Here is a 19,968-nt window from a genome sequence, read left to right on the forward strand (position 1 = left end):
GTAAACTAATGAAATGTGTATAATTGGATGAATTTTATGTCTATAATTTTTATAATTTTTTTGAGTAAGAATTTATTCTCTTTTTTTTTAATTTTGAAGTCTCTTTTTTAACTATAAAAAATATAGGGTGTAGTTCCTGTCAAACAAGTATATGAAAAACATCTTTTTTTGTTTTGATTTGAAAATATCTTATAGATGACATGTATAGATAGGGAACAAAAAAAATAATTATTATTGTTGATGTATATTTTCTTTGTTATAAGTACTCAAGTTTGACCTTATAATAATCCAACAATTTTTTCCTCCCGTCAAAAATTCCCTTTCAAATCTACACCTTTTTGAAAAAAAATTACATATTCATGAAGATGACTCTCTTCTCTAGAGATAAATATAAATATTTGATTTTTTTAATATGATTTACTACTTTTTTCTCTCTTTTTTAGGGAGCATCTTTTGAAATGTTGAAATATCAACTTATAATATTTTGAAATTATAACATATTATAACTAATCAAAACACTCAGAAACTTATATAATGATGATATTGAATCTGAGATCTGTAAAAGGGTATTTCTAGCTTTTGAAACAAATTGAGTTTTGATAGAGAAATGAGATTTGACCAAAACGAGTTTTGGTATCCTAAAAGGTGACACAGATCTATGCTTTTACCTAGGCATGGTTGCATCTATAGGTTTAGATAGTAAAACATTTGCATACATCTTGAATATTTCTTCATCTAGCTCATAACCCATGATTGATAGCCAAGACATTATTGGTTACACAACTTGAAAAGTACAAGTGTTTGTATCAATAAGAAAATATATGTCATTCTTATATTATTTTACCATTTTTCTTGAGATTATTTCTCTCTTATGCATTTTAGATCGAAAATCTTTGAAATAAACCTATATTACATTATTGAAATTATCACCCAACTCTCTAATGAATTCACTTATGTGTGTCACTACTAATGTATCACTAGCTCATTGAACTGCTCCTCTACTTGGAAAAAAGTTTTGTATATAAAAGAGAATACATATCATAATCAATCCATAATTGATTTTTTTAATCCCTCTTTATTTTCTCCATGTCCACCATGAACTAGCTCCTCAACATCTCACAAAGGTTGTATGTAGCATCTTTCTTTTATATTTGGCATGTTGCATGGATAGCTCCACTGGGTACACTATTAATTTTTGTTGATTAGTATACCTTGTAACCAATAAACAATTATTTTTCAAATTTTTAGGTTTTTTTAAAAAAAATTGTGCCCTCCAAGCCCTTGTAGAGAAATTTTTTTATATAGGCATTGGGCAATGACACCCTGGCCCTACACGCAAAATATTTCATTTGATATAGATAATTTGTAATGGTTCAAATCTGGCATTAGTGAATATTCTACAAAAAATTCCAGTGGTCAAACCCTATCACCCACAACCACACATATTCCACATATCAGAATCACATCATTCACCAACCAACATAATCTAGCGAGCAACTCCCATACATCAGCGAGCTTCTTTATTCACAATACCAGCATTGTTCCTTTTAAAAGCCTACAGAGACTTCATTCCCATCGATGTGGGACTAAAGAATAAGTCCCACTAGCCATAAATAGTCCTCAACACCACAGTTTAAAATCTCTAGTGGCTGGATTGCATCTGATCACTTTTCTAGAGGCAGCGACGATAATGACCCTAGATAAAAACTCGACATGCCTAGTCTGATTTCTTGGTGCCCATCCACATGAGCCTACATGGAGCCAGTGGACCACCTATACCTACCAACTTAGACCTATACTCCCTTGCCATTTGTCATTGCAACAACTACCACGTAGCACGGTGACTCAACCTACGCTACAATAACCCATTCAGCAATACAACTAACATGTGGCAAATCAGCCACCACACAACATCTAACTCAACCACCTATGTGAAGACCAAATTAGACTAACATGTCTAAAAAATCTATATATTTTTGTACCATCCACACAGTCTGTACATACTGACATCATCATTGCATCAATGTGACATCATCAGAGGGCCTAAGTACACTGACATCAGCAATCCACTATCTTAAAATTGATGGTTGTTTGACTGTCATCAAGAGGCAAAATAGAACTACTATGAAAATCATATGACTGTCAAATTTAACCTTGTCTTTTGCTGATACAACCCCTCTACAAATTATTTTTGATTTGACAGTTTGACTTTGGGAGGCCATATCTCATTCATCCGAACTCTAAATCAAGTGTGATTTTTCAAATTTTGGGTAGAATTTCCAAAACATTTTAGTGGTGAGGCTCTTTTTTGGTTTTGGTGCATGGATTTGTTAGAAATTGTGTCTTTTTCTGACTATATCTGTCCAATCCTACATTTTGCAACTTAAAATGCTTTGTACGGGCTCATCTAGACATGAAACCAAGTTCTATTTTTTTGAAAGTGCATTATTTTTCATCTACTTTCTAGATCTATGATCAGATTATAGGGTTGTGTGGACAAAAATGTCACTTTTAGAATTAGGTCCTTTTCTACATTGTAATGCTTTGATATATCTTTAGAATTGTTGTATATCTAAGATACATTATAATATTCTAGTTTTGAACTCCATAAGGAGGTTGTAAAAAGGAAAAATTAGAAGTCTAATAAGGCCAAATTGGCAAGTGGCCATTGTAGATGCACTACATATAAAGTGCCAAAAGAATCTTTTTTAGGGGGGTTTCTTGATTGAGTGAAAGGGGGGATGTTCTTGGTGTTGTGTTTCTCTTTTCCTATTGTTTTCTTTCATTTTCTACATCATGAGAAATTTTAAGTTTCCAAAATTAACTCCACATAACTATGCTACATGGTCCATTAAAATGTGGTGTCATTTAATGCATAAAGGAGTTTCTCAATATGTAGATGGTACCCTTCCTAAACCAATAGGTGATCAAGTATCTACTAGTGAATCACTGATTGGAGAATAATGTATAGGAAAGCCCTAGGTGATATTTGTTTGTGGGTTGAACACAAGATCATATATCAGATTCAAAAGTCTCGTACATCCAAGGAAGCTTGGGATACCCTCCAAAACATATATGGTAAAGTGTCTGAGGAAGATGTTTTCAAAATTAAAGATGAGCTTATCTCCTTAGATCCAAAGACATTTGATTCCATATAGGATGTTATAATAAAGGTGAATGAATTAAGAACAAAGCTTGATGATTATGGGAGTCCTATTAAAGATGATAGGTTAATCTATCTCATTCATAATAAGCTTCCATATGAGTACTCCATATTTTTTTCTTCTTATAACAACTCAAAGACTACATAGGGTCTACCTATCAGAAAGTCTCTTTTGATTGCTATGCTATTATGTTGGATGAAGTAGAAAAGAAGTTGAAATCGATGGAAATTTTTCAGTCATCCAAGTCTAAGGCATTGGTGGTCAATAATGAGGGTTCTCAAAATTCAGTTGGTCAATCTTCAAATAATGGAAAGGGTAAGAATAAAAAGTGGAATAATAACAAATCAAAGGATGCAGAAAAGACAACACCACAATCAAATCAATAAGGCAAGTCTTCCTCAAATTCAAACAAGAAGGGGAACACTAATAAGGACAAGAAAAAATGTGCCTATTGCAAGCAATTTGGTCATGAAGAACAAGAGTGTTATCATAAGAAGATTGATGAGTTAGCGAACATCATAAAGAAACATAATGTTCCATTGCCTAATGCTTATAAGGAGAAAGGATATTCTTTAGATTCAAAGAGCAAAGGAAAAGCACTCATGGAAAATTCAAGTTCTTCAACAAAATGGATTCTTGACTTAGGTGCCTCATATCATATGGGTTCTTCAAAAGGAGATTTTTCTTCATTGAAGTAGTCTAAGGTACCACACATCTTTGTAGGAGATGATCCAAAAATGGAAGTTGAAGGGAAAGGAAATATAGAGATGGAAAATGGATAGTTCAAAGATGTTCTCTATGTTCCAAACCTAAGTTCTAATCTCCTCTCAATTTACCAAATCACTCACCTTGGAGATGGCAATAAAGTTGAGTTCCTTCCTAACTTAGTAATGGTGCGCACTCTCAAAGATGATTCATTAGTTGTAGTGGGGAAAGTTAATCATGACAAAAGGTTGTATTCTTTCTAATACTTTGTACCCAAGTCTCCTTCACAAGCCTTGTTGACTAAATCTAATTCACAAACTAAATTATGGCATGAGTGGTATGGTCATCTTTCCTTCCACTATCTTTAGCAACTTTGCTCCAAAAACATGGTCAACGATCTACCTACAATCAAATTTTCCCAAGATGAATGTTCAACATGTTCAGTGGATATGCATCTAGAGGAAAATTTTAACAAAGGGAAGTCTTCAAGGGCACCAACTATTCTTCAGTTGGTTCACATGGTACTAGTAGATCCTTTTGCAGTGACATCAATAAGCCAGGGTCGCTACATACTTACTTTCATTGATGACTTTTCACGGTATACTTGGGTCTACTTTTTGCATCACACGAATGAAGTGTTGGACAAAGTTTTAGCCTTCAATACTCATGTTGAATAGAAATCGAGGAAAGCCATCAAAGTTCTTCGAATGGACAATGAAAGTAGATATGTGAACAAAAGACTTAAAGATTTTTGCAAACTTGAGGGTATTGATCTTCAGAATCCACTAGCATTCAGTCTACACAAGACAGATGTTGCAACATTGAGGATCCAAACTCTTAAGTCAATGACAAGTTGCATAATACAAGCCAAGTCTCTAGATCCATCACTTGAAGTTGAATAAATCAGCAATGCCAGTCACATACTTAATAAGTCTCCTCATCCTGCCTTAGATAGAAAGACTCCTTTCGAGGTATGGTGTGGTAGAAAACCAATTGTGACACACTTTAGAATCTTCAGTTGTCCAGCATTGGCAAACATATCTTCCAAGGGATGCAAGGCATCACCACTTAGGCCTTGTACTTTCATCAGATATGAAGACAATGTTAAGGCATACAAACTTATGTTTCCTAAGACACATGAGATTTTTGTGGAGAATGATGTTCACTTTGAGGAAAGTTCACCAAGCTTGTCCTCTAATCCTCTCCGCACATCATACATTGTGGAAACTAATAGTGACACCAGCAATAGTGCTTCAAAAAATTTAGATACATGGGATTTTATTGATAGTTGCAATGAGAGGTCAAGACATCAACACATTCCACATGCATATATTGCCATAGTGATAGGTCCAGAATAGCAAGGTACACCTAGTCTTCCAATTCCAGCATTAGAGGATGACTACATAGCAGATATTTTAGGTTTGTTTGTGGAGTCATACATAATAGATTTGGGGGACATTCTTGATGATATACATCTTCTCTTTGATGTAGAAGATACTTCTTTAGTTGTTGTGAGGGCTCACTCTAACCCTCGTGTCCATTCTCTACATGATCAATCTTCACAGGTTGATGTGATTGTGGATACTTATGCACAACAATTGCAAGAGGTCTCTTTATCATCTGAGGAGACAATATGTTCTTTGGGATAGGTTCTACATTCATCCTTGATAGGAAAATTGAGCAAGTTTCAAAGACATCATTAATCATTAGGATTCTTTCCAAACATAGTGGGAGCATCTCATTTGCACCTTTGCCATTGTTTTTTCCAGGAAGGAACAATATTCAACATTCCTGGATCAACTTCTACATTGAAGCAACTATCACTGATCAACACTCTTCATTTGGGGGGAGATTACCTTGTCTCTCTTCTTCTTCTCTCTTGTGGGGGGGGACCTTTTCCTCTTTTGGGATAGTGTTCTTCTCACATTTTCTCTATTGTATATACTTGACGTATGTCGTAATGGGGGGTCTTGATTACTCCATCCATCCATGCATCTAGTTTTGTCATCTTTTTCTTGTGGGGAAGGTTTTTCCCATGAGGTTTTCCCCCTTTCTCTACTTTATGAAATATTGCATTTCATTATGTACATGGGTACCTAACATGGCCTAGTATTTGGGACCCATTATGTGTTTTATCCTAGTTCTTGAGAACTTAAGTGCATTCCCCTAAGTTGCACTTAAGGGGGGGTGTTGGTATAAATACGTATTTATTATTTACACTTTACTTAAGTTTACTTAGGCTAATGCATTAATTTAGTATTATGCATTATTTTATTATTTCTTAGGTGAGACACTTAGGAGTTTGTGTACTCTCATGAGTTGTCATGTTGACAACACTAGAGTAAGAAAATCTAATTTAGCACATGGTGTCCACAACACTAGAGTTTGCATAATTATTAAGTTGTCATGTAGACAACACAATTATTCACACTCCTAATTTAGCACATAGTGTCTACAACATTATTTTGCATGCTACACCTTTCTAAGCTTATCCTCACATCATTGCACTTTCTCCTGTGCTTAGTGGAGGATAACCCATATCTAGTGGACATGTGTCTGGTTGTATGACTTATCATATTGTTAATTCTTATACATTCTAGAAGCATTCCATAGGCCTTTATATACAGGTACTCCTAGTGTAATTATATCCATAATGAATGAATATTATATCATCATTCTGATCATTCTCTCTTTGGTCAACTATTATGCTTGTGCTAGAGTTCCTTGTCTTGGGTGAATTTTGCCCTAAGGCAAATTCTTACAAATATATTAGGCCTAGTTCTTATTGATTGACTTCTACAAACATTTTTAGTATGACCAACATTTTCAATATTGAAACAAATAGTTTATTAGGATTAGTACTAGTATTTATTGAATGCACCTTTAGATAATTTTATGGATCCTTGGATTTAGATGATTCTCTAGAGCTTCAAACATGCTTTGAGTAGTATATCCAAGACCAGTTGTATCTTTGTATTTCCTCTTACTATTTAGTTGTCTAGTAAGCTTTTGTGATCTCTCATTGAATTTCTTCAATTTCTCTTTGGCTTCTTTCTTAGTCTTTAGTTCCCCTTTTAGTCTCTCATTTTATTCCCCCAATATCTCATTTTTATTCATCACTAATAGATTCTTTCCATCAACATAATGCATTTTGCTTCGAAGTAATGCATTTTCCTATCTTGCTTTTTTGAGATCTTCTCATTTTTCATTTAGTGTAGCTTTCTTGGGATCTTCAACATAATTTCTTGCATCCTCAATATTTATTTTTCCTTAAAGGAACTTACACACATTGATAGACTAACTCTCAAGTTCTTTTCTCTTTTTTGTAATGTCCTAGGTCAGTTTCTCTTTTTCATTCATCGTATTTGATTGCATCTTTAGACCTATTGGATTTTGATAGTTTTTCTATGTAGTCTTGGATTTCACCCAATTTTTGACTTAGTTCCTTCTTCTTTTCAAGATAACTCTTCATTTTTTCCCTCAAATCCCTAATCACTTTATTTGCATCTTCAACTTTCTTTTCATACTTGTTTTTCTCCCTATTTCCTTTTAGGAATGTTTTACACAAGCATTTAAGTTTCTCTATACGAGGAATAATTCTCTAATACAAATTATTAGTATTTAGGAGTGTTGAGAGGTGGAGGGAGGGGTGAATTGGTACAAATAGGTATCCACTAATTCAACCACTAATCTAATCAACCTTAATAAAATCCTTCAAAACATAAAATAGGTAATTGATATAATGCAATAAAAATAAATAATATCAAACATCCATAAAATCATCACACATAACACAATTATTCTTATATGTAGAAATCCTTGGCTAAAGGGTGAAACCACAATAGAGATGACACTCACAAGCCTTTCATTGTGGTAAATATGTTTTCTCTATTAGGAGCTACAAAATACTCTTCTTGAGGGTTCATGTGACATATTTATGAGTACAATTAGATCTATTAGGATCTACCCTACTAGAAAATTTTAGAACTCCTTCTAAAAGTCTGTTATATTAAATGATTTACACAAATAGATTGATTAAGGCCCACCCACTTAAGGGATTTCCATTGTTGCACCTATTAGAGTACACCAAGTTAAGTGGTCTAGATGTAGAACTACTTGCATATTAGATCCAATTTGTTCATTGTAATCTACTCTCTACTCAACCTTTTCTCTCTACTTTGATCTCAATCCTAGTAGATTGAAACTCCTTGACCAAATTCATCCAATTTCTCTCCCAACAATACTAAGAATAATTCTTTATAAGAACTTCATTTTTATGATTTATCTTCACCATTAATTCATCTTTCATCCTTGGTTCTCATTCACCTCATTCATTGAATGATATATCTTGATGTCATAATACATTTTCCTTGATTGAATCAATTCATATTAGGGTTGACATGAAATTTCTTCAAGAACAGTCAAAATGTACTTGACCAATTTTAAACTACTTTTAGAATTTTCTCCTCCCATGCATTTTGATTTCCAATTTCCACCTTAATATATCTTTTATGATTAAGATACATCATCATAAATTCCAATATCACCATTGTACACTTATTGATCATCAATCATTGATTCAAGATCGATAACTCAAGAGCATGAGTTGTTTATCCCATAACTTCATTTTCTTCTAAGATCCTCACTCACCTATCATCATCTTGATTTTTTATTATGACCATATTCTCCTCTAATCATTTATATGTTGTAATTATGATTTCACTACTTAATTATTAATGCACACTAATTGCCACCATAATAGCCTTGTTGTATTAGTCTTCTTATGTACTGGTCATTTTACTTAGCTATTTTCCCTTTTCCTAATAAGATAAACTATATACTATTTATCTTCTTTTTTTACTTTTTGACCCACTCAATTATTTTGGCTAGGTGTCCATCAATAAATACATCACTAGATCTAACCACTTGACCAATTTGTCCACTTCTCGTCATAATGCCAATAATTTCCTATGAAGAAATAAGATAGATCTTAAGAAAGAACTACATAATTGATGTAAAAGAGGTCCTTCGATGAATGAATCTTTTATTTCTTGGCTTGAACTCCTTCAATGCATCTTGAAAAGATTCTTGAATGGATGATGACTTAAATGGATCTTTCTCTTGATGGATGCTCTTATACCACAATGGATAGCTTGCATGTGTAATGGATAGTAATGGATGACCAAATGAAGTGAGGAATTCTTCTTTTATATCAATCTTGTAATCACAATCAAAAGGGTCAACTAAATTGGGTAGGAAAACAAATTAAAAAACCCAAGATTGGCTAGAGATCTAAGGAAAAACACCTCAAATAAGGGACAATCGCATCCCCTACCAAGGGTTGGGCATGAGATTGTCCCTTACTTGGGGTAAGGGATGACCTTGACCTTTACCCCAAGAATTTTGGACCTCATAATGTACATTAGGATCTTGGGGATGAAATAGGAATGGCTAAAATATGCAAAAACTTGAGGACATAAAATATTTTGAGCATAAGCACATTCATGGACATAGAAGAGCATTAAAGAGTGAGCTAACATTTCTTACAAATAAATTATATACTTTTAAAGATGGTAAACATATTTGTTGGTTCATTAGCAGAATATGACTATAATCCTAATGATTGGAGGCCAACAACTCAGAGCCATAGAGGAATCATGGAGAATTTGGTTGAGATGTTGGAAATGTTTTCATTTGGCATATTATCCTTGTTTAATATGATAGTTTCTATTATGTGATTATTTAAGTTCTTAATTCACATTTAGAGGTTTGCATGATGCATTTATTTGATATATCAATTCAAATCATGTGATCTCCTAGAAGGAGATGGTCAAGTCACGTTTTCATATTTATGTTCATAATTTGGCACTAGGAGATTTGGCATTGATCTTGTTAGTTGTGTTTGAATTTCGTTCATGGTCTTTTTCTCAATACTTCATGATGAGATTATGTAGCATTTTATTTTGGCATGGATTAAATGATTACAAGGTTTTCATAGATATTTTGTGACATAGATGATGTTAAGATTCTATTTTGCAATAGACTTAGGTTAAGATGGTTGATGGTTTCAATTTGAAGACATGCAAGCTTTCACCTAGTATGGAATTGAGAGGAGATTTTACTTAGAGAAAATCATGATGACTTAGATATATTGAAGAGCATTCTCACCCCCACACTTGGTTTATCCAATGATATAATGCTTAGGAGGTATTGTGCATCATTCCTATCACATACACATTATATTTATGCTTATCTTTCATATATATGGATCTTGGGTTATAAATAGATGATTAGATCTAGATGATTAGATCTAGATGATTGAATTTGATATATTTATGACACTAGTTATCTCCTTGTCCATTTGAGTTTATTATGAGGATATTTGGAGATGGTTTACCTAGTTCATTTCCTTCATTAGGAATATTCATTATGAGTTTGGTCTTCTTGGTTTTGAGAGGCTTACATCCTTAAAGACATTGTAGGATGTCCAATATATTTTCATACAATAATAATTCTCACATAAACCACATGAGAAAATAATCTAATAAGCACTCAAAATGCATATGGAAAATAATGGAATACATATCCCTAAAAGATGAGACAAGATATAGCCTTAGGAAACCCTCATAAAGGAAGACTTGGCTTTCAAAAGGATCAATCGTCCATGTGTATTATCAATGCAATGTTACAATACACCCATGGAAAATTCTGAATCACAAGCCACTTGCAAGCACTTGAGAATAAACATATAATACATCCCATACCATGCTTAAAACCACCACAAACATTAATACGAATAGTCTTAAAACTACCCTTGTGATTTATTGTGTAGAGACAAGCTCCCACAAAACCACAAAGTGGTATTACATAAACTTTGTGTCAAAAAATCATGTGTATTCAATAGCCTTGAACCCTACTTTAATATTGATTATATGTTTTTCACTTTAGTGAATATCTTTCCCCAATATTAAAGATATACAATATGACATCTCAATTTGACACTCACATTAAATATAATACTAATACTACAATAAAATACATAAAATGTAGCCGTGGATGGAATATATGACCCCATGAATGATATCTATGTATATGATGTATATCCATCTAGGTGTTCCTAGGTCCAACACACATAATAGTGAATATAACATTACAAATATTATGCAAGGTATACAACAAGTGGGAGAAAGTTGAGATAAGAAGAAGTGTTCATAGGTGTATTTTAATGTTTATTAAATAATACATAGATGACGAATGATTTTGGAGGTAAGGATTTTCCCTCATGAAGGTTTTCCCAAATACTATCTTGTGTCATATTTTTTATAGGTATGTTGTTTAGTCTTTTTGCATATGGATGTTGAGCACTTAGTTGATTAATTTTTTAGGTGGGTCATGTGGAAGTTTCCATTGTATGGCTATATATTTTCTTACAACTTTGAGAGAATAGAAAGAGGCATCAAGATGATAATTAATCCAGACTTATGGATTTCAATATTCAGGGTTTGACGAGATTATTGGTCAAGCCAACTAAGGGATTTAATCAAGTATGCAATATGTAGTGAAACAATAAAGGATAATGGGGACTTGAAGACTTTGGTAGGTATCATGCAAGAAGGACTAGATATCAACATTATGGACATCTATACATACTTATTAAGGTTCAATAAGAATTCCTTAACCCTTTTTATATCAATCATTTACATGAGGTAATATAGATCTACAAAAAAAAATTTCTTTCACATTCTTTGTAATTGAAGCAAAACAATGTAATATCTTTGATAATATTAATGAAAGGAATTTATCCCCTACACGAATAGTTTTCTTTAAAATATTAAAAAATATTATTATAAATAAAATGCATGGAGTACATCATTTTAAAGGTCCATATTTTCATCAATTTGTAAGGTGCAATAGACACCTCTATAGGAGTATCTCTCAATGCAATTTGTATTAATTTTTATTCAAAGATTAAACCAGCTTGTGAGGGGACAAGTTTGTAATTTATAGGCATAGTTTTTTAAAAAAAAGAAACAACAACAAAATGGGTGTTTGCTCGAGATACATAATCACAACAAACTAGAAATTGATTAATAGCATATTAACCATGACTATTAATAAAATATTTCCAAAAGGTAGTAAACCACATGCTAGAGTCATATAACCAGTCATACATTAATCTAAAACTAATATAACAAGTCTTAAGAATAATAGTTAAAATAAACATAATAGTTAAAACATGCCACATATGGTATAATGAACAATAGTTAAACTTATTGCTGGAGCTACTAGAGAAACCATAACCACATCCCCACTAGGCTAGCAAAATCAATAGAAAAAGAGTCACCCATAAACAACATCAATTATCCATTCCCAACCTCTTGACAATTCTTGGACAAGAGGATGTTAGCCCATTCCTTGTTGATGAATTTAAACAGGGTCCAATTATTAGCTTCCTCCATCATCTTTTTTGACGAGCTCCTTCTCCTACAATAGATAAAGGGTGAAGGCAAAAGTGTGCATCACTTTTAGGGAAAACTTGCTAACATCACTCAACCTATTGTTCAAGCTCACAATTTTCTCCTTCAATTTATTGACAATGCACTCAAGACCAACAATCTGGATCTTAAACTTACCCATAATACCACAAGTTTCCTAGCTATTATTAGGGGCAACCGTGATTTGCATTTCCTCAATTTGTAGGCATATTTAACCATGAGGAAAGAAGAAGTTTCTATTTGATTGTCACAATGATCCTTTTTCTTTCATTAAAATAAATGAAAAAATTGTTATTTCAATTGAAAGAAGATACTAATAAATTATTCATTTAATAAAAAATAAAATTAGAGGATGAAGTTGCTATTAAAAGTTGAAGTCAAGAAGGAAGAAAAGAGAATTTTGGTAAGTTTCTAATTTAGAAATAATTCACTTCTAAGATAAAAGTGAAAAAAAAAATATTTAAGCCAATAGGCTTATTAGTATGAGACTTGCCACTAGATTGTTATGAGAATCTGACAGTGTCAGACACTGTCAAAATGAGAAAATGGTGGAATTTCACATTTTCATTCAAGTTATCATACATCAAAAAATGACATCTTATCTTTGGTGATACTATACGCTTCCTTGAAAGGAGATATATTATTACATTTCATTTATGTTAATATACTCATTAAACTTTATATGAATACAATGACAAATACAAATCATACATTACATACAATAAATGTTGCACATGAAAATTTCAAACAGTAGCCTTGGGTTGCTTTATTGTGGTATCATGGAAAACCTATTCTTGGGAGTATTCCAGGAAGATTTGACGGTCAAACATGCTCATCTCCTTTACACAATCCAACTGTACCAAAGCAACATAAAACACAATTACAGTCAATGGAAACCCAGAAGATATTCCTACAGGAACTTTCGTTGTGCAATTGGATGGTGGCAGAGGCATGCTCATCGACTCTGGAACAACCATAACCAAAATACATATGGGGAAAACATAAGATCATAGAATTCACTAGATTTATTGGAATTTTGAGTAGATGCATAAAACTTGGCTAGAATGTTGTGAAAGATAGAAATTTCCAACTCTAAATGGTGAGAAATTACACAATACTCATTAACAAAATACAAACACAAATATGACAATAGAGACTTCTTTCCATATGCATTTTTAAATTACACGTCTATACATACATACATACATACATACATACATACATACATACATACATACATACATACATACATACATACATACATACATACATACATACATACATACATATATATATATATATATATATATATATATATAATTTAGAAAGTCTTTATAACATATTTTAGTAAATAAAAAATAGAAAATGTTGTTTGATTTAAAATATAATAATTGATCTACATTAGTCATAAGAAAATGTTTATAGTAAAAATTTATCATTTTATATTTTTTATAAAATATATTTATTGTTATTAATCATGATTCAATTTGATAAGGTTGGAAAGCATTCAAAAAGGGTAAGGAATAGGTGTATAATTAAAGAAGGACTAGTATTCTATAATGTTACATATGCACACATTTGTAAATATAATATTGTTAAGGTTGAATCCTCTAAACTAAAAAGTGTACAATTTAGGTAGGAGATCAATTAGGTTTAATACTATTTCAAATTCTAATTATAATTAGGATTACAATTAGATTGGGTTGGAGTAAGATTCAACATAAGTGAGGAATATATATTGTAATGATCTATTTCAGATGGTTGTACAATGCAAGAAGGGTGGTACATGTACCACACCAAGTTGGGAGGGAAGTGATAGAGGTTGTACAGTGTATGGGGAAGTTTGTATGTTGAGTTCTAGATGTTGTATGGACTACAACCAGTGATGGCCATATGGTGGGTGCCGAGGAGTGTGAACCGTACAATGGAGGGTGTGACTCCAGACATACGATATAGTGTCGTATAGTAGTACAGAGGCTAGAGAGAGATGTATAGTTGTTGGGAGTGAGTAGAGAGATTGTCATATGGAAAAGGAAAGGAGTTGACCATAGGGGATGGTGAATGTGCCTATTTACGAAGATTTGTGCTAAGCCACAGTGTTGAATGGTGTGCGGATAGGAGGAAAAGAAAAGGTCTTGTAACCAAAACTTATAGATCTGAATTTGTAAAGTGAATCCAAACAATAATAGAGATGTGAACACAAACAACCTTCAATTAATAACTACCAAAAGATGATGCTTCAACTTCCCAGATCTAAGTGAAGTATTACATGCACTGGAATAGGGTGAGGGTTGAATCCCACCAAAACTAAATAAGCCAAGTAGGGAAGATCTTTCACTTCCGAAATGGCGAATAGCAGAGAACCCCCAATAGGAATTTTCAGTATAGAGAAAATAATCTAAATTGCATGCCTAAAACAACCTACAAGAAGACCTTATAAAGGGCTTTGGGGAAACTTCCCGAAGGATTACAAAATAGTAATAAGCCAACAAGTACTAACAAAAATAAAGAGTTGGCCTGAGAGATTAAGAAACATTGATTCTCAACCACATAAAAAAATATTATTATTTAATAATATTGGGGGTCACATTACAGTCCTCCATGCCCAAACATCCTCAATAGGAAGATCCTTCCATCGCATAAGAAACTCCTTAATGGCATGGGCCCTGAGCTTCTTCTCTCGGACATCTATGATCTCTACTGGCTCTAAAATTAATTTAATTTCTTCATCAACGGGAGGAAATTCATTTGACATTATGACATGTTGTCCAATAGCCTTCTTTAGTGATGACATGTGAAAAACATTGTGGATTCAACTCCCTTCAGGAAGCTACAATTCGTAGGCAACTTCTCCTACCTTTCAAATCACTCTGTATGGTCCGTAGAAGCATGGTTTTAGTTTCTCCTTACAAGATGACTTCAAGGAGAATTTTTTATATGGTTGAAGTTGAAGGTATACCAGATTACACACCTCAAAACTTCTCTCAATTTGATGTCGGTCTACAAAAATCTTCTTTTGATTTTAAGCCCTTTGTAGATTTTCCTTGAGAGATCTCATGATATCTAAACTCTCCTATAGCCAATCTTTAACCCTTGGTGCATGACTGTCTCTCAATGCCAAATCCATGAATGATGAAGGTTCATAACCATATGCAATGCTTTGAAGGGTGGCATGTCTATTGACATGTGATAGGTAGTGTTGTAAAAATGCTCACCTAGATGCAACCAACACACCCATGCCTTCTACTACACTGAAACATATTTCCTCAAATAGCCCTCCAATCATTTGTTCACAATCTCTATCTGTCCATCTAACTGTGGATGGTAGCTCATGCTTGGTGACAACTCTGTTCTTGCTAGTCTAAATAACTCCATCCAAAAAATGCTAAGGAAATGACTATCTATGTCACTTACTATATTTCATAGAAGACCATGTAAAAAGAACACCTCACAAAAGAACAACACGACCACTTGTGATGCTTGGTCAAATGATCAACCACAACAAAAATGCAATCCTTCCCCTGAACTTTGGGTAGCCCAGTGATGAAATCTTTTGAAATAGTTTCCCACTTTTGATCAGGGATTGACAATGGTTGGAGAAGTCCTGCAGGTAGGATGTGTTCAGATTTGTTTTGCTGATAGGTAGAGCATTCCTATACATACTATAAGACATCATTCTTAAGGCCCTTCCTTGTAAAATGTTCTCAAATCTGCCTGTAGGTTTTTAGGTATCCTGCATGTCTAGCCAATGGTGAGTCGTGCATCTCTTTCAAAAAAATTTCCTTCATTTTGGACTTGAGTACTGATGCAAAGCCACACCTTGGAAAACTCAGGAGGAATTAGTCACTCAACTGAGTTGCTTCAAGGGGCATCTACAACCTTCAGGATCCCACACTAAAATCAGATTCAAAACAAAACTTTGAAAATAAAATCCCCCAAAATATCTTCTTGCTGCCTTCAGATAGACCCACACTCAGACATGAATAACTTCTAAACCATATAAGATTTACTCAATCCAACCATTGATATGTTGAAAAACTATATTTTAAACAACATATAAAAATTTGAGAGAAATCCAACGGTTCAAACTTGAGATATTGACCCCGCATCAGAGTACATTTTTCTGCAAAACATTGCTTCTTGCTGTCTCTAGATAGACTTGGGAATAGGCAAATATAACTTTTGAACCAGAAAATATTTTCTCAATCCAACCATTGATATTTGACTTAACTAAGTTTCAAACAACTTATGAAAATTTGAGAGAAATCCAACGGTTCAAACTTGAGATATTGACCCCGCATCAGAGTACATTTTTCTGCAAAACATTGCTTCTTGCTGTCTCTAGATAGATCTGCACTCAAACATGAATAACTTTTGAACCAGATCAAAACTCTTCGATCCCTCTAGTGAAGATGGGCGTAATTATGCCTATAATAACATATCCAAAGCTCATGAAAATCAAACAGTGCATTTGGGAGATATTACCCACGCACTGAGACTAATTTTCTGCAAACATACCGAATTCGACCCAAAACTAAATTTTTTTAATCTTCTGCAAACTATCAACTTGTTTCCAGTGAGAAGATAAGAAAAATCTGTTCAAAACTCAGACCATCGAAAACTTGCACAAAGACAAAATGAAAAAAACATTCCATAGCTCTCCAAATTTGATTCGTGTCTTACATAGCCGACTGGCTCACCCTTAAAACTAACTTTCTTTTTCCTATTAAAGGATGTGAAACGTTTTCTTCTTATTTTAGAAAAGAAGAATGTCTTCTATCCAAAAAAAGGATAAGAATTTGAAACATTTTTCTACCAATATTAGACAGTCGTTTTCTAAGTCAGGAATATTCCAAAAACTGCCTACTACCTATTATTGGATTCTAAAAATCATTAAACACTCCACCTACGAACTAAAAAAAAACTATTCTAATTTAAGATCCACACACCTGGTCCTAGGTGGCTATATCTGGAGAGCTTATCGAACTGCTACTCTAGGTATGCCACCACATGTAGGACGTTATTACAAACTTCAAAAACTAAAAGCATTTAAAACATAACATTAAATTTCCTATTACATTTTCAACAATGTTGCCTCCTGTAGCATTTCTCTTCTCTGCCACTGCAGCAAGTACTAGATAAATCCTACCCTTGTAGTAGATAATATCATCTACCACCTTATACCTATCATCTTGAATTTGACCATCCATCGATTGGAAAGAAAATATGTTTTTGGAGTATTCAACCAATAGGCATTCCTTCCAATCTGCTGAAATTTTAGACAATGAGCATATTGTAGGCCTCCTTGATAGAGCATCAGCCACGACATCATGTTTTCCCTTCACATACTCAATATCAAAGTCAAAAGCTTGGATTTTTCTCACCCACTTCTATTGTTTTTCATTTAAATCTTTCTGCTCTAAAAAATATCTTAGGTTGTTGTGATCTATCCACACCATAAATTTTGCCCCAACAAGATATTTTCAAAACTTTGTTAGTGCATGCATGATTGCGAGCATCTCTTTATCATAGATGGAGTACAATCATTCTACTTCTAAGAGTTTTCAACTCTTGAACACAATGGGGTGATGATTTTGCATCAACACCACCTCAATACCTTCTCCTAAAGCATCACATTCCAAGATGAAGGGTAGATTGAAATCAAGAAGTGCCAGCACTGGGCATGAACTCATGACTTCCTTCAACTTGTCCAAAGTATGTTGTCCCTTCATATCCCAATGAAAAGAACCCCTTTTTGTCAAGTCTATCAGTGGTGCACTAAGTTCTGAGAACCCCTTCATGAACCTTCTATACTAATTGCACAATCTAAGGAATCCACATAGATCAGAGAGTGTCTTGGGAGGCGACCAATCCACGATAGCTTGAATCTTTTTCTGGTGTACTTGGACCCCTTGAGCACTAATTATATGCCCCAAATACAATATTTGTGTCATTCTAAACTCGCATTTAGTCCTCTTGGAAAATAATGATTGTGACTCCATAATTCTGAGTACTTCATCCAAATGCCTCAAATGTTCCTCTCATGTCTTACTGTAAATAAGCATGTCATCAAAAAATACCAATAGGTATTTTCATAGTTGCTTGTTGAAGATGTGGTTCATGCATGACTGGAAAGTAGCTATAGCATTGGTTAAACCAAATGACATAACTATGAACTCATAATGTCCGTAGTGGCAAGGGAAGCTGGTCTTCTCCACATATTCATCCCTCATGCAGATCTGATGGTATCTCGAATGAAGATTTATTTTGGAAAAATAGAGTGCACCATGTAACTCATCCAATAGTTTGTCAATCTAGGGGATGGGGTACCTATTTTTAATGGTTTTCTTGTTCAGTGCATGATAGTCCACACACATTCAGAGGGTTCCATCATTCTTCTTAACCAAAACTACTAATGATTGAAAGGGACTAGAACTCAACCTAATCCATCCTTTCTCTAGGAGTTCTTGGATCATTTTTCTATATCCTCCTTAAACCTTTTTGGATGGCAGTAGGGTGTAGTGATGACAGGTTTGGCTCCTTCCTCCAACTCAATGATGTGCTCAAATCCTCTGTGTGGAGGGATGCTTAAAGGGATGTTGATGAAGACTGTACTATGCTTATCCAACACTATGTGAAGCTCATCATCTTGATGGTCAATCTGTTGTCCTTTCATTTGTTTTGTTGATATCAAACATTGTGCTGCCCGAACAATGTAATCATGTCGAAGAATAACTTCCATTCAATGTGTTGAGATTTCCTTTGACCCTCCATTTGACGTTCCCTTGACGATCACCTTCTTTCCACCCACTTTGAGTGAAAACTCCATTCATTTGAAGTTTTGTGTGTACTCATCCAATGTTTTCATCCACTAGATGCCAAGAATGACTTCCATGTCATCTAGATCTACTACAAAGAAATCTTCGATCATCGTATGGTTTCCCATGGTAATGCTAAGTTGTGGGACCAAATGGGTATATGATAGGAGGTTTCCTCTGGCTACCTTGACTTGGAATCTCACATGTGTCTCTGTAGTTAAACCTCTTCATTTCACAAGTGATGAATTAATGAAATTAAGTGTGGCCCCACTATCCAACATGACTATCCATTGTCCTTGGAGAGTTCCTCATACCCAAAAAAATAGTACACCTTGGAGTGCTCACAAGAGCAATGGTTCCTCCTTGATGTACTAGTGCAACAATCCTCTTTGCATAATTTATGTTTCACTCTTTTGCAATTTGTTGATCATCTTCTTTGACTCATGATTCCTCATCCTCTTCACTGTCTGACATCACCTCTATGTAATGGATCTTCTCCTTCCCTAAGCATCAATGGCCTAGTTCCCATGAATCCTTACAATTAAAACATAGCTTCATTCTCCTCAACTCTTGTCTCATAGCTTCATCTATTGTCTACTTCTTTGGAGGGGGCTTGTTGTCTTTCTCCTTCGGAACGATGGATGACCTGGCATGTGAATAAATTTTAGAAGAAGAAGTAGATGTTGCCATGTCTCATGCCTTCTTGATGTTGCCACAAGTGTGTCAGGGTTAAAACCCTTCACCCAATCCTTTAAGGGTTCAGTCAACCCATTCATGAATAAAACA

The sequence above is a fragment of the Cupressus sempervirens genome, chromosome 1 (assembly GCF_028749045.1).
Source record: "Cupressus sempervirens isolate cs-2001-9-10 chromosome 1, ASM2874904v1, whole genome shotgun sequence".
NCBI classification, from domain to species: domain Eukaryota; kingdom Viridiplantae; phylum Streptophyta; class Pinopsida; order Cupressales; family Cupressaceae; genus Cupressus; species Cupressus sempervirens.